The sequence below is a fragment of the Balaenoptera acutorostrata genome, chromosome 9 (genome assembly GCF_949987535.1).
Source record: "Balaenoptera acutorostrata chromosome 9, mBalAcu1.1, whole genome shotgun sequence".
NCBI classification, from domain to species: Eukaryota; Metazoa; Chordata; class Mammalia; order Artiodactyla; family Balaenopteridae; genus Balaenoptera; species Balaenoptera acutorostrata.
In genome coordinates this window covers 57,050,457-57,065,814 of record NC_080072.1, presented here as the reverse complement: position 1 = coordinate 57,065,814, position 15,358 = coordinate 57,050,457, and the positions used below count along the sequence as shown (strand labels likewise).

The 15,358-nt window shown below is 43.4% G+C and overlaps 1 protein-coding gene across 2 annotated transcripts in view; it reads left to right on the top strand.

Annotated features, from left to right (window-relative positions):
• Positions 1-10,177: 10,177 nt before the first annotated feature.
• PAK1 (p21 (RAC1) activated kinase 1) overlaps positions 10,178-15,358 on the top strand; it is a 151,550-nt gene continuing 146,369 nt past the window's right edge. Inside the window, exon 1 of one of the 2 annotated variants that reach the window (XM_057552722.1) lies at positions 10,178-10,755. The gene's annotated coding sequence lies outside the window, so the exon portion shown is untranslated. The remainder of the gene's footprint in view (positions 10,756-15,358) is intronic. The other variant, XM_057552719.1, reaches the window with a different exon arrangement.

The following is a 15,358-nucleotide window of genomic DNA, read 5'->3' as shown; positions in this document are numbered from 1 at the left end:
TTCTAGTGTAGTTTTCATTTCAGTTATTGTATTGGTCATCTCTGTTTGTTTGTTCTTTAATTCTTCTAGGTCTTTGCTAATCATGTCTTGCATCTTCTCAATCTTTGCCTCCATTCTTATTCCGAGGTCCTGGATCATCTTCACTATCATTATTCTGAATTCTTTTTCTGGAAGGTTGCCTATCTCCACTTCATTTAGTTGTTTTTCTGGGTTTTTTTCTTGTTCCTTCATCTGGTACATAGCCCTCTGCCTTTTCATCTTCTCTATCTTTCTGTAACTGTGGTTTTTGGTCCACAGGCTGCAGGATCTGCAATAAGCATTCTTAAACTTCATGTATTTGTGCTATTTTTTTTTTTTCCTTGGTAGGATAGACTCCTAAAAGTGCTGTTGCTGGGCCGTAGTAGACACATGCTTTTAATATTATTAGATGCTTTCAAAGTACCTTCCAATAAGTTTGTATCAGTTTATACTTCCACCAATAGTACATAAGAGTGTCCACATGATTGGCATTATTAATCATTTTAGTGTTTTTTAAAAAAAATATTAATTAATTAATTTATTTGGTTGTACTGGGTCTTAGTTGTGGCACGCGGGATCTTTAGTTACGACATGCGGGCTCTTAGTTGTGGCATGTGGGATCTAGTTCCCTGACTGGGGATCGAACCCGGGCCCCCTGCACTGGGAGTACGAAGTCTTAACCACTGGACCACCAGGGAAGTCCCCATTTTAGTGTTTTTTTGAATCAATATTCTTAAGCCTATCAAACTAAATGTGGCAGAAATTATGGATTGATTTATTCAACATCCCATGCAACTGCCTTCTGGTATGTCTTCCTATACTGGAGGCTGGAAAACCAAATCACATTTCCTAGACTTGTTTCCAACTAGGATCCACAAATAAGATGTATCCTGGCAAGACTTGAGTTTGGAACTGAGTTAAGTAAGAAGAGAGGCAGGGCACAAGGTAACCATTTGTGCTGGTGTGAACTGCAGGAGAGGGCACGGTTCTGGAGCCAGCAGCCTTAAGATAGGCTTCTGTGGGAGGGCAACAGCTCCGTTGGTGGCTCCCACCAGTAGGACTTGGGAGTCACTCCTGAAAGCTCAGCCTGAAGTCTTTATCTTTAGCATTCCCAATGATTCTTCAAATGATTTCATACACTGAAATAAATATTTTATGCTTTATTTTTATCCATTATCTACAGTAGATCCTATGGACTGTTTCCTATTATATTCAGTTGTGTGACACTGTCAAATTATTAACCTCTTTGGGGCCCAGCTTATTTATAAAAAAGAGATAATAATACCTATCTATGGGGATGTTGTGAAGGTTAAATGGAATGATGAATGCAAACTGACTGACTTACTCTGGGTTCAGCAAGGCTTGTGGGTAGTGGGTCTTTTTTCTCTTCCTTCTTTTTTTTTTAATTAATTAATTAATTTTTTTAATGGCTGTGTTGGGTCTTCGTTTCTGTGTGAGGGCTTTCTCTAGTTGTGGCAAGCGGGGGCCACTCTTCATCGTGGTGCGCGGGCCTCTCACTGTCGCGGCCTCTCTTGTTGCGGAGCACAGGCTCCAGATGCGCAGGCTCAGTAATTGTGGCTCACGGGCCTAGTTGCTCCGTGGCATGTGGGATCTTCCCAGACCAGGGCTCGAACCCGTGTCCCCTGCATTGGCAGGCAGATTCTCAACCACTGCGCCACCAGGGAAGCCCCTCTTCCTTCTTTTTAGACTCACTCATCCTATGAAACCCAGCTCAAAGGCCATCTCTTAATACCCCTGGGGAGGCAGAATTATTGTTGTCTTCTCTGGGCTCTCACTACATTTAACTAATTCCTTTACAAGTCATAACATGTTGTACTATGACTTATTCATATATGTGTTTGTTTCCCCAAATAGATTTTGTGCTCTTTGAGGGCAAGGGTATTCATGATCCATCTCTTTATTTCCAGGCCCCAACACAGAGCAGGGGGTGAGATGTGTTGGTTGAATGAATTAGCCCTAGCCCTGCCTCACTGAACTCCTGAGTTCCCCTCCCCCGCTTGTTGCAACCATCAACTCTTTTTTTTTTTAACATCTTTATTGGAGTATAATTGCTTTACAATGGTGTGTTAGTTTCTGCTTTATAACAAAGTGAATCAGTTATACATATACATATTTTCCCATATCTCTTCCCTCTTGCATCTCCCTCCCTCCCACCCTCCCTATCCCACACCTCCAGGTGGTCACAAAGCACAGAGCTGATCTCCCTGTGCTATGCGGTTGCTTCCCACTAGCTATCTATTTTACGTTTGGTAGTGTATATATATCCATGCCACTCTCTCTCTTTGTCACATCTTACCCTTCGCCCTCCCCATATCCTCAAGTCTGTTCTCTAGTAGGTCTGTGTCTTTATTCCCGTCTTGCCACTAGGTTCTTCATGACCTTTTTTTTTTTTTCCTTAGATTCCATATATATGTGTTAGCATACTGTATTTGTTTTTCTCTTTCTGACTTACTTCACTCTGTATGACAGACACTAACTCCATCCACCTCACTACAAATACCTCCATTTCATTTCTTTTTATGGCTGAGTAATATTCCATTGTATATATGTGCCACATCTTTATCCATTCATCCGATGATGGACACTTAGGTTGCTTCCATGTCCTGGCTATTGTAAATAGAGCTGCAATAAACATTTTGGTACATGACTCTTTTTGAATTCTGGTTTTCTCAGGGTATATGCCCAGTAGTGGGATTGCTGGGTCGTATGGTAGTTCTATTTTTAGTTTTTGAAGGAACCTCCATACTGTTCTCCATAGTGGCTGTATCAATTTACATTCCCACCAACAGTGCAAGAGTGTTCCCTTTTCTCCACACCCTCTCCAGCATTTATTGTTTCTAGATTTTTTGATGATGGCCATTCTGACCGGTGTGAGATGATATCTCATTGTAGTTTTGATTTGCATTTCTCTAATGATTAATGATGTTGAGGATTCTTTCATGTGTTTGTTGGCAATCTGTATATCAAACTCAAAATGGATTAAAGACCTAAATGTAAGGCCAGACACTATCAAACTCTTAGAGGAAAACATAGGCAGAACACTCTATGACATAAATCACAGCAAGATCCTTTTTGACCCAGCTCCTAGAGAAATGGAAATAAAAACAAAAATAAACAAATGGGACCTAATGAAACTTAAAAGCTTTTGCACAGCAAAGGAAACCATAAACAAAACCAAAAGACAACCCTCAGAATGGGAGAAAATATTTGCAAATGAAGCAACTGACAAAGGATTAATCTCCAAGATTTACAAGCAGCTCATGCAGCTCAATAACAAAAAAACAAACAACCCAATCCAGAAATGGGCAGAAGATCTAAATAGACATTTCTCCAAAGAAGGTATACAGATTGCCAACCATCAACTCTTAATGGCCCCATTGGTATCTTAGATTGGGATCACTTGGCTACAGGGAACAGGAAGCCTTTTAAACTAGCTCAAGCAAAGATGGGTATATCAGTAAGCTTTAGATGCAGGAAACAAAAAGCGCCCAAGCTATTGTTAGTAGAAAACGGTTTAAAGAAGAATGAGGTACTTTTAAAGTTGTTGCAAATTTAGGAGGAGTAAGTTGTAGGCTGGACCTTCAGGAATAACTCTCAGAACAGCACTGCCAAACTGACTTGCCAGTGGAACTGCCACCTTTTGTACAATTAGGGAGCAAGGGGATCAGAAGCCCACCAATGGACCTACTGATTTTCAAGAATATACAACATAGCTGCAACTGAGGGGTCAGGATGCTGCTGCTGCTGCGACAACAACTACCTCTAGGTAAGCACAAAGTTAGTGAGTAGCCACTGAGATACTGTTACAGAAAAACCCAAAGTCTCCATAACTGTTCTTTCCAGCAGCAGTAGCCAAAGCAGCAAGAAGATGACCTCTGTCTCACTTCTGCCTTCCCAAACTTTCATGAGTGCCTTTAACTGGTGGAGCTTTCTTTCCTACTCCTCCTGTATTAGTTTTCTATTGCTCGGTAAATTACCACAAACTTTGTGGCTTAAAACAACGCATATTTATCATCTTAGTTTCTGTGGGTCAGAAGTCTGTGGATGACTTAGGCAGGTCCTTTCCTCAGGGTCTCAGAAGGCTACAATCATGGTGTTGGCAGTTTGCATTATCATCAGAAGCTTCCAAGATCCCTCAAGTTGTTGGCAGAATTCATTTCCTTGTGGCTATAGAATTCCTGGTGCCCTGCTTTTTAAAGGCCAGAAGGAGAGTGAGAGTGAGTCTGCTTGGAGTCTTATATATACCGAGAGCACCTGGGAACAGTGACTCTCCCCAGTAATGAACTCAGCTAGTGCATAGATCTTGGCTTCTAAATGCTGTTCTTCAATGAAGGAATAAGAACTCTTTGGAGACATGACTTATTTGAGGACTGGGTCAAAGAAAGTGCAAGAAGAGCCTGGAACATCTTGGGCCAAAAAGCAAGGAAGTGCTCAAAGAATGATGGGGACATGTGAAAAGGACACTGAGTGGTATAACTATTTTGGAAGACAATTTAGCAATTCTTTCCATTCATTTCATATCCAAAAGAAATGAAAATATATATCCACATAAAGACTTGTACATGAATGATCATAGTAGCTTTATTCATAACAGCCAAAAACTTGAAATGCCCATCAACAGTTAAATGGATAAACTAGTGGTAGTATATCCATACAATGGAATACTACTCAGCAATAAAAAGGAAGTACCAACTGACACATGAACAACATGGATGATCTCAAAAACATTATGCTGAATGAAAGAAACTAGACACAAAGAAGTACATACGGTTCCATTTACATGAAATTCTAGAATAGGCAAAATTAAGTTACAGTGATAGCAGATCATTGGTTGCCAGGGTGGGGCAGGGGGTAGGGGATTGACAGTAAAGGGGCACAAGGGAACTTTCTGGGTCAGAATGGGTATGGTAGTGGTTACAAGGAATAAACATTTTTCATAAATCATCAAGCTAAACACTTAAAATAGGTGTATTTTTATCACATGTAATTTATACTCCAATAAAGTTGATAAAAAAAACTTGAGCAAAAGATCTGAACAGACACTTCACAAAATAGGATATCCAAATGACCAACAAACTTATGAACAGGTTTTCAACCTCACTAGTAATCAAAGGAATGCAGATAAACAAAATATGATATCACTACATACCCACCAAATGATTAAAATAATAAAGATTGATAATACCAAGTACTGGTGGGGATGTGGAACAGCTGGAACTCTCATTGCTGGTGGAAGTGTAAATTGGTTCAATTATTTTGGAACATAGGTTTGGCGTTATCTACTAAAGTTGGTTTTATAATGTGAAACTATAAAAGAAACCCACTTAGTCTGTGGCAGATATCTCTGGTACTTGTCACATTCCTTTAACCCACATCTAATTTCAGCTGAAATTGTGGAAAACAGTTCCAACTCTCCTCATGGTGCTAGGGTGTCACCTCAAGTATACATTTTACATCTTTCCTTATTCTGCCTTAGGACCTTCTCTGATACCTGTAGCCCTGCAAGCAAAGTCACAAGGTCCTTGGGAGTCAACAGCCCTGGGGGCAATCATCATTCAAATAGGGATGGAAGCCTGTGGATAAAAGCTCTCATCTCTCAGATGGTTCTTTTTTTTTTTTTTTTTTTTTTAAATGGGAGACTCTTTTTTTGGGGGGGGGTTATTTATTTATTTATATTTATTTATGGCTGTGTTGGGTCTTCGTTTCTGTGCGAAGGCTTTCTCTAGTTGTGGCAAGTGGGGGCCACTCTTCATCGCGGTGCGCGGGCCTCTCACTATCGCGGCCTCTCTTGTTGCGGAGCACAGGCTCCAGACGCGCAGGCTCAGTAATTGTGGCTCACGGGCCCAGTCGCTCCGCGGCATGTGGGATCTTCCCAGACCAGGACTCGAACCCGTGTCCCCTGCATTGGCAGGCAGATTCTCAACCACGGCGCCACCAGGGAAGCCCTCTTTTTTTTTTTTTAAATTAATTAATTTATTTATTTTTGGCTGCGTTGGGTCTCTGTTGCCGCGCATGGGCTTTCTCTAGTTGCGGCGAGCAGGGGCTACTCTTGGTTGCGGTGCGCGGGCTTCTCATTGCCGTGGCTTCTCTTGTTGCAGAGCATGGGCTCTAGGCGCGTGGGCTTCAGTAGTTGTGGCACGTGGGCTCAGTAGTTGTGGCTCGTGGGCTCTAGAGCACAGGCTCAGTAGTTGTGGTGCACAGGCTTAGTTGCTCTGCGGCATGTAGGATCTTCCTGGACCAGGGCTCAAACCCATGTCACCTGCATTGGCAGGCAGTTTCCTAACCGCTGAGCCACAAGGGAAGTCCTCTCAGATGGTTCTAATCTGGGAGACATTCTATATGTTTCTCTGAGGTTATGGCAGAAGTGAGACCCTCAATAACACACTCTACATTGGTTTTCCCTTCCCCTTGTCTCATTTCTGTTTTCTAGGATCACCTCCCAAATAAACTACCTGAACCCAAGTATTTATCTTAGGCTCTGCTTTTTGGGAAATCTAAACTTAGGTAGTTGATACCAGGAGTGACCTCAGAGTGAACACCCTCAGGATGGATTCTGGAACTGAATCACTCACTGATCAGATGGTAACAAGGACTCTGTTGTTGATGATAAGTTGAGCAGTGATAGCCCCTGATATGCTGTGCTGTCACAACGACTAAACGCTTCACCTGTGGAAGACTGGAAGTACAAATGGAAGGACTACACCAGATTATGTAGTAGCTCTAGCACAGGGGTTCTCAGCCATTTAAAAAAAATATTGTCCCCCTAGGGAGAAAAATTAAATTAAAGTATTCTGGGGGGGAGGTGGGTAAAAGAGGTGAAGGTGATCAAAAGGTACAGCCTTCCAGTTATAAGATAAATAAGTCTGGGGAATGTAATGTACAGTATGGTGACTATAGTTAAGCATACTGTTTTGCATATTTGAAAGTTGCTAAGAGAGTATATCTTAAAAGTTCTCATCACAAGAAACAAAAATTGTAACTGTATATGGTAATGGATGTTAACTGAACTTATGGTGGCAATCATTTCATAATATATACATGTATCAAATCATTATGTACACCTAAAATGAATAATATGTTGTATATCAATTATAACTCAATAAATTATCCCTAGCCAGGGAAATGAAATACTAAGGAATAAGATTTTGTCAAATAGGGTTGAGCTTTGGAGGACACAAACCATTACAAAATCTAAGATGTGTTTTGCCCACCTAAGAACAAGTTTTCACTTCCTTGGGGGTTGATATTGTCATTATTGAGAATGCATGCTCTAGCACTTGAATGGTATGGGAGTAAAGTTAATTATAATTCATGGAATTGGCTGGAACTATCTTAAAAGCCCTGAAGAAAGAGAATTTCAGGCTCAGGTCATCCACCTATCAATTCAGGACATGTATGAGATCCAGAAGACCTACATGGAAGATTTTTTAAAAACCCTCTTTTCCTGCAGCTAGAGAGCAGATTATGCTGAAAATCAGGCCCAGAATGTAATAGTTGGGGTGTCAGAGACCCCTTGACTGTTCTCTTATGCTAAAGTCAGCGTTCCTGTGGGTAGGGAGTGGGATGAGGCCTGGGATGGAGACATTTGGGTGGATGCAACTGAGAACCTGGCACCTCTAACAAGGAGCCTTTCCCACTTGTTAGCATAGAGCAGTCACCCTTGACTTGAGACTGTGTTAGTTTCCTATTGCTGCTGTAACAAACTATCATAACTGTAGTGGCTTAATACAGCAAACATTCGTTATTTTACAGTTCTGTGGTCCAGAAGTCTGAAATTAGTTTCACTGAGCTAAAATCAAGATGTTGGCAGCGCTCTGTTCCTTTCTGGAGGTTCCAAGGAACAATCTGTTTTCTTGCCTTTTCCAGCTTTTGGAGTTGTTTTTATTCCTTAGTTGGTAGCTCTCTTCCTCTGTCTTCAAAAGGTGGATGGAGTGCTCCTCACACTGAATCACATCTCCCATCTGACCTCTTATGTAGTCTAATCTACCTCTTCCTCACTCTTCTCCCTACTTTTCCCACGTTTAAGGATCCTTGTGATTACACTGAATCCACCTGGACAATCCAGAATAACCTCCTCATCTCAAGATCTTTAATTTAATCACAACTGCAAAATCCCTTTTGTCATTGAAGGTAATATATTCATAGGTTCTGGGGATTAGGATGTGAACATTTTTAGGGAGCCATTATTCTGCCCACCACTGAGACCATGCAAAAACAGTTTAGATTAGAATTAATTTACTGGGTTATGCTCTTGGGTTAAGTTACTTAACCCCTCTGTACCTCAGTTTCCTCACCAATAAAATGGGGGGATAACAGTAGTCTATCTCAAAGGGTTGTTAGAGGTTTAAAAGAGAGGGTGCTTAGAACAGTATATGGCACAAGGTAAGTACTATGTGAGCATTTATTAAATACATTTTCACAACACTGATTCTTACTATGTGTCAGGCACTATTCTAGATACTGGGCATATGGATAGTATGGGTAGGAATATGACTTGCTCTCAAGGAGCTCAGGGCATCAGATACACAAGGAAAGTTACTATGCTGTCTGCTACATGCCATTAATGGCATGGAAGTATTATAAGATTACAGCATTGTGAAGGCTCAGGGAAACTTAAGAAATATTAGTTTAGTGAACAAATGAAAAGGACGTTTGAGCTGGGCTTTGTAGAATGAATAGGTGTTGGCCAGTGAGATAAAGAGAAGGGCTAGAGACATGAAGAAATGTGTGTTCAAATAACATTAAGTATCCTTTCAGTGTGGCTGGAACAAAAGATATACCATGTGAGATGAAGCTAGAAAGGCTGGTGTAAGCACCAAGGTTGTACAGTGCCAAGTTAAGGAGTTTAGATTTTATCCTGAAAGCAACAAAACACTTTCAGAGTATTTAAACAGGGGAAGACATCAGATCTGTGGTTTTAAAAGGACATTCTGGTCACCAGTAAGAATGGGTTGAATCCGGAGAGACTGAAAGCTGCTCCATTTGTCTAGGTGATGGTAGTGAGTGAAGAGAAGGGCAAGGACTTGAGAAATATTTAGGATACTCTACAAGGACTTGGTGACCAATTTGATAAGAGTGTTGAGAGAGGAAGAATGGGGGCTATGTTCAGGTTTCTGGGTCAGTGGACTGCTGGATGGCGGTCCGTTCTCTAAGACCAGAAAGTAACGTGAGTTGCAAGCTTGGGGGGAAAACGTAGTAGGAATAGCCAACATTTCAAAGGGCTTTACGTGCTAAATACGTGCTAAATTGCACTTGCTATTATTATGGTAAAACTGAGGCTTAAAGAGATCAAGTTAAGGATACACACGTATAGAGAAATTGTGGCTTCGAAATGTTAAGGTCCTGTCACTAACATTTGTATAGCTGGAATTTGAAGCAAAGCAATCTGATTCCAAACCCTTCGTCACTAATGTTGTTTCAGTTTGGGTCATGTGGAATTTGAGGTACAGTGGGGTATGGAAGCACTGCATTGGAAAATAGAAGAGGCACTGGGAGATACAGAACCCGAGCTCAGGAGAAAGGTTTGCGTTGAATGTAGCCTTCAGGTAGGAGAAAAGCGGGAAAAGAAGCCCATTCTTTTCTGTCTGTAACAGCAGTTGAAACCTCCATTATCATTTCTTTGCCCCCTTCCCCCCTCCAAAAAAAAAGAAACAGTATAATAAATGTCTGGCTCTGAGGTCCCAGGAGATGGGGTAGTTTCCAAATTCAGCACTTGGCAAAGAGCTAGCAGATGCCGTGGTGCTTTATAACCTGAAGAGGACCATAAGACTAGGGGGTGAGCCATCTTTTTCGACACACCACTAACGCCCCCCGAAACCGTACCAAAGCCTTCCTGCGTCGAAGGAGCCTGCCCCTGTATAGTGTGCGGGGCTCGAGGTGAGACGCGGGCGCAATGACGTCACGCGGAGGCCAGGTGATTCCCCAGCCTCTTGCGTCATGCACCGATAACGTCATTCTAAGAGCTTGCTCCCCCGCCCCCCACCCCGGATGGCCTCGCTCACGTGGGTCTGTCCAGCCCTCCCCGCCCCCTCCCACCTGCGGGAGGCGGGCCGAGCCGGGCTCCGTCGGCGCCTAAGCCTCGCGGGGGAGAGGGCGGGGGCCGGTGGGCGAGGCGGTCGGCCCGGGGGCCGGCGTACAATAGCTCGGCTTAGGTTGGGGAGGCGGCCCGGCAGCGGCTGCAGCTGCAGCTGGAGTCCAAGGTGTCGGCAGCACCGTAGACGCCCCCTCACGGTTCCCTCCTCCCCCTCTGCTCGTCTGTCGCGCCTACCCGCCGCCTCCCTCCCCGGCTCTGCTGTCCTACTCCACAGACGCTTTCCCTCAGACTCTTATCCCCTCTTTCTAGGAGCCCCGCGCTCGCGAGAGCCCCTCAAAGAACTCTGTCTCCCCACCTCCTCCCCCAGAGGCCACCCGAGCTCCTCACATCTCCCCGACCCTGGGAGCACGCACCCCCCTCAGCCGAGTCGCCTAGCTCCCTCCGCCTCCCCCCATCCGACTCCCCCCACGGTCGCTGACCACCCCCCCACCCCCGCCCGGTCCTGAGGGACTCCCCGGCGCGAGCGGGGTGGGGAGGCGCCGAGAGAGCGGCGGCGGCGGTGGCGGCGGGAGGGAGAAAGTGAAGCGTCCCCTCGTGCACTCGCGCGCTCACTCCCGGGCTCGGCCGCCGCCACCGAGCAGGAGAAGGAGGAGGAGCCGAGTCGAGCCGAACGTGCGCGGAAGGTGAGAGCCGGCCTCCCGCCCGGTACCCCTGGCTGTGGGGCTGGGGCGGCGCGGGGTGGGGCGCCGGGGCCCATTCATTCTCTGCGGCGGGGCCGGTTGGACGGGGGCGCCAGGTGAGGCGAGGCGGGGGCGGCCCCTGCGAGGCTGGCCGCTTCTGTCGAACCAACAAAGGCCCCCTGTGTACTGATCGGCGCAGCCGCTGGTCTCGGACGCCTGGGGCCCCTAGGGGCCCGGGGGAGGACAGGGGCAGGGGAGGTGACGGGAGATCCGACAGGTCCGGCCCCGGGAGCGACTCCCTCCCGAACTTTGTGGTCCTCCGATCCTAACCCTGGCCCGCGACGGGGAAGCCTAGCAAGGCGGCGTCCGATTCATTGTGCACGAAAAAATCACCCCTGTCCAGGCCGGGGCGGGAATCACCTATAGAGTTGAACTCCTTGAAAAATACGAGTGGATAGTGCTTGACTTGTGCTGCCCCTCCCCCACCCCGGGAATACTCTGTAACGTGGAGTTAAAAACAAACGGGGAAAGGAGAATTGGAGTTACTTTATGTTCATTATTCCATTTCAAAAGACGTGATTATTATAGCCTTTACTGTATTGAATATTTTCACAGCAAACATTACCGGGAGTGTTTTGGAAGAATACTTGAGAAGTTTTGAGTGTTTGTGGGTGTTGGGAGCAAAGTGCTTGTTGTTTGTTAAGCCCTTTGGGTAACTGTCTTATGCTTCCCCCCACCCCGCACCCCCGAACTGTGAAAGGTGAAGGGAAGGGTTAGTACTATGGTTACCAATAAAAATTCGAATTCACTAGTCTAGCCTTTATTGTAAGAGTTGTTCCTGAGGAAAATCTTTAATTTTGCCTACTGTGTCTTTGGGTTCTCTCTCTCAACTTTATCAGGAGAAAACAGGAGTCAGCAGTACACAGATGCCTCCTCATTGGTCTTACCTTATGACTTCATCTACTTCCTGTGTGACCTTGAGCAGGTGACTTCCAGTCTTAAAGTTGCAGGAGTTTGCTTTTGTGCCCTAGAACAGGCAGATGTCTACCACCGACTTAGTTTTCAAGACTCTACTGAAGCATCCCCCCACCCCCAGTGTGAAGTCTTTGCTGGCATCCACCCCCATACTCCTCTCAGGCAAAACTTTCTCATTGGGTCCCTCAGAGGCCTGGTAGGATTTCTACCACAGCACTTGTAACATTTTTTTGTTCCTATTTGGGAAATCCTAAATCAGGTGCATATGAAATCCACCTCACCTCAACTAGAAACTGTACTTCTCAAAAAGGGTTTTGGAATGATGGACCCTGAAACATTCGCTGAAGCTTACCTACGTTAGCTCATGGGTCTATCTGGTAAATTTGCTTATTCAGTCATTCATTTACCCAACATTACTGGAGTCTGGAGAGCTACTGTGTTTCAGGTCTCCTGCTAGGGCCATGCGGATTTAGAATCTATTAAGACACTCCCTGTCTTCAAAGAGCTCAAAGTCTAGTGGGTGAGGTAGACATGTAAACAATGAAGGCTTTCCCTAGTCTCTACTCCAGTTGTACAGAGAGTAGTGTGCAATAATTGAGGCTGCTGGACCTGTTTTTCAGGTCTTGTCCTGGCCAAAGTGAGTCCTTCAGGGAAGGTGGTGACCTGCTTCTCATCTATAAAATAGCCCTTGACAAAGAGCTTGTTCAGTTCAATTCAGTATACATTTACTAAGCACATGTTATGAGGCCCTGTGCTAGGTTTGGAGGAAGGAATGCTTTCTTTCTAAAAGGACTGCACTGTGTATCCAGAGAGATCTTTGTAAAACAAAACCCAGTGATTTATCCCCACCCCGACTAGTCATTGCCTAAAGATAAAATTTTATACACTTTGACGTAAGAAGCTCTCAGAGATTAGAATACTGCCAGCCTTTGCAGCCTCACTTTCTATAACTCCCCTGCCACCCTCTTCTCATCTCTGCTTTTGCATGTACTGTTCTTTCTGCCTGGAATGCTACCCTGTACCTGCCTGTGGAGAAGTGCTTGCTGGACCTCTGGGAAGCAGTCCCTTAGTTTCTCCTCCTATTACCTCCATAGAATGAGTTGCTCTTCCACCCTCTGGCTCATGTACAGACCACTCTTAGAGGTCTCTATAGCTCTCTATTGCAAATATTTGAGTTTGTGCCTATCTTTTCCATGAACCTGTGAATTTCTTGAGGGCAGGATCTGTTTAGTCCTAGTGCCTAGCAAAGTTTCTGGCAGTGAATAAGTGTTTGAAATGAATGTATGAATAAAGAAGCAAGTCAAGACCCATGAGTTAGAGGTTACCTAATTCTGTGGGTTAGAATAATTAGCTCCAAGTGTGGTCTCTGCACCAGCAGCATCAATACAGTCTGGAAATTTGTTAGAATTGCAAGTTGTTTGTCCCATTCCAGACCTACAAATGAAAAACTCTAGGGTTGGGGACTCCAGGTATTTGCTTTAAGTCCTCAAGGTGATTCTGATACTTGCTAAAGTTTGAGAATCACTGGGTTAAAATATCTGCTTTTGGTAAGACCAGCTCCTTGCCACCTCCCCCCCACCCCCCTCCCTCCTTTTTCTTCCATGGCACAAACTGCCTGACATTCCATTCCATCTATTCCATTCTGTTCCATTCCATTCCATCCTATCCTATTCTATTATACTCCATTCCATTCCATATCATCTATTTTTGCCACTTGATTGAAAGCTTCCTGAAAGCAGAGAATTTTGTTTTATTTACTGCTTTAATCCCAGGGCCTAGAATCGTGACTCTATATAGCAGGCACTCAAATATTTGTTGAATGAATAATATAAAAATGATTTAACCCCATTTACTGCCAGCTGCTACGTTGGGGGTTTATTCAAGAATAGTTCTCAGTAGGAAGAGGAACCACACTCCAATATGCAAAGCCAAGTGGATTCTAACATTTTGGGGGATTTATTTTAGATTGAGCTTTTCTTCCCTTTTACATCTGTCTTTCTCCACCAAAGCCTGGAGGATTTTTTTTTTTTTTTTCTTTTAGCCAGGACCTTAAAATTGCACTTAAAATATCCTAGGCCAGGATTGTTTCTTGGGAACTTGCATGTGGTTTTGCAAGTTTAAATAAGCACCCTAATTTTTGAACCTTTTAACTTGAAACTATCTCTTCCTAATCTCCTGTGGTTTTTGTCTTTCTCTAGTGATACTTAAAGCCATACAAGGGCCTGTTTGACTCCACACAAAGGTTTCTCTTCCTTGTGAAGCTCTTAAAATGTTTTGTTTCTTTCAGTTTCTTATTAGCCCTAAGATACCATATCCAGTTTTCTTCTTTCCTAACTTCCCTCTGGGAGATTGGCTTCATTTGTTGATTCATTTATTTGTAAACACTTGTTGAGTCCTTCTCTACCATATGCCAGGTCCCATGCTTGGACAGGATGTTCAGATATACATAGGATGTGGTTCAAGTCCTTAAGGAGTTAAAGATACTACAACATGATGTGATAAGTGTGGAAATGAAGACATTAAATAGAGGGATAAAGTGATGCATACTCATAAAGATGGGACAAAGCTGTCTTGCTAATTTTTTTTCTCAGTTTTGGAATAGTTTATCAAACAAGCATCATTTTGATAAGCAGACTTTAAAATCTTTTAATTAAGAGGTTGGTGGCTTTACTGGGGAAAACTAAAACAAAAATCAAGGTAGACTCAGCAGTTGCTAATTTGAGATAATTCTCAATTCTGTTGTTAATGAATTTTCCTTTCCCCCCTTTTTATCTTTCTAAATCATGACTAGAAAGTAGGGAAAAAACTTTTTTTTTTAAAATAGTAAAGAGGGAAGTTTAAGTTTATCAAAAAGAATATGCTGTTTCATTTTAATTCCTAAGGACTAATGTTATAATTTGGGGTGGGGGGGGTAATGAAACCCAGAGAAAGTCAGGAGACCTTAATTTAGTCTCTATATTACTGCATGACCTTATGGAAGTAATTTTATCTTTGTGCCTTTTGTCCTAACTGTAAAATAGGGTTAGTAACAGTTGCTATGACTAGCTTACAGCTATGAAGCAACTGAAAAAACATTGAATGCAAAGAAAGTTTTGAAAAGTATAATTTGTTAGCTGCTTGTTAGGTGGTGGTAAACTTATTAACAGCAGCTTACATTATTGAACAAATGTTATGTACCAGATACTATGCAAGATATTTTTTCCAATCTTCAAAATAAGCATGTAAGAAGATTGTTAGTATCTCTATTTCATGGATAAGGAGGTTGAAACTCAGACTGGCAAAGGGAACTTGTTCAAGCTTTTGTTGAAAGTAAGTGACAAACCTCAGTTCCATTCTATATCCATCTGATACCAGCAGTTATGTGGCATGTTCATTACCCCAGATGCTTTAATTATTCTGTATGGCAGGTGTAGGAATGTTTTGTTAAGTATATTGCTGTGAGAGTTAAACTCTTTCTTCATTTAGCCTGCTCTCTTTTTTTGTGCATAGAAAGACTGGTGAAGAAAGACTTACATGGATTTATATTTATCATTCATTAGGAAAAAGAATAGCATCTTTCCCTGGTTTTGTTCAGTCTTCACAACAGCCATGTGAAATAGATATTTCCATTGGCTTGCTCAAAGGTGCATCA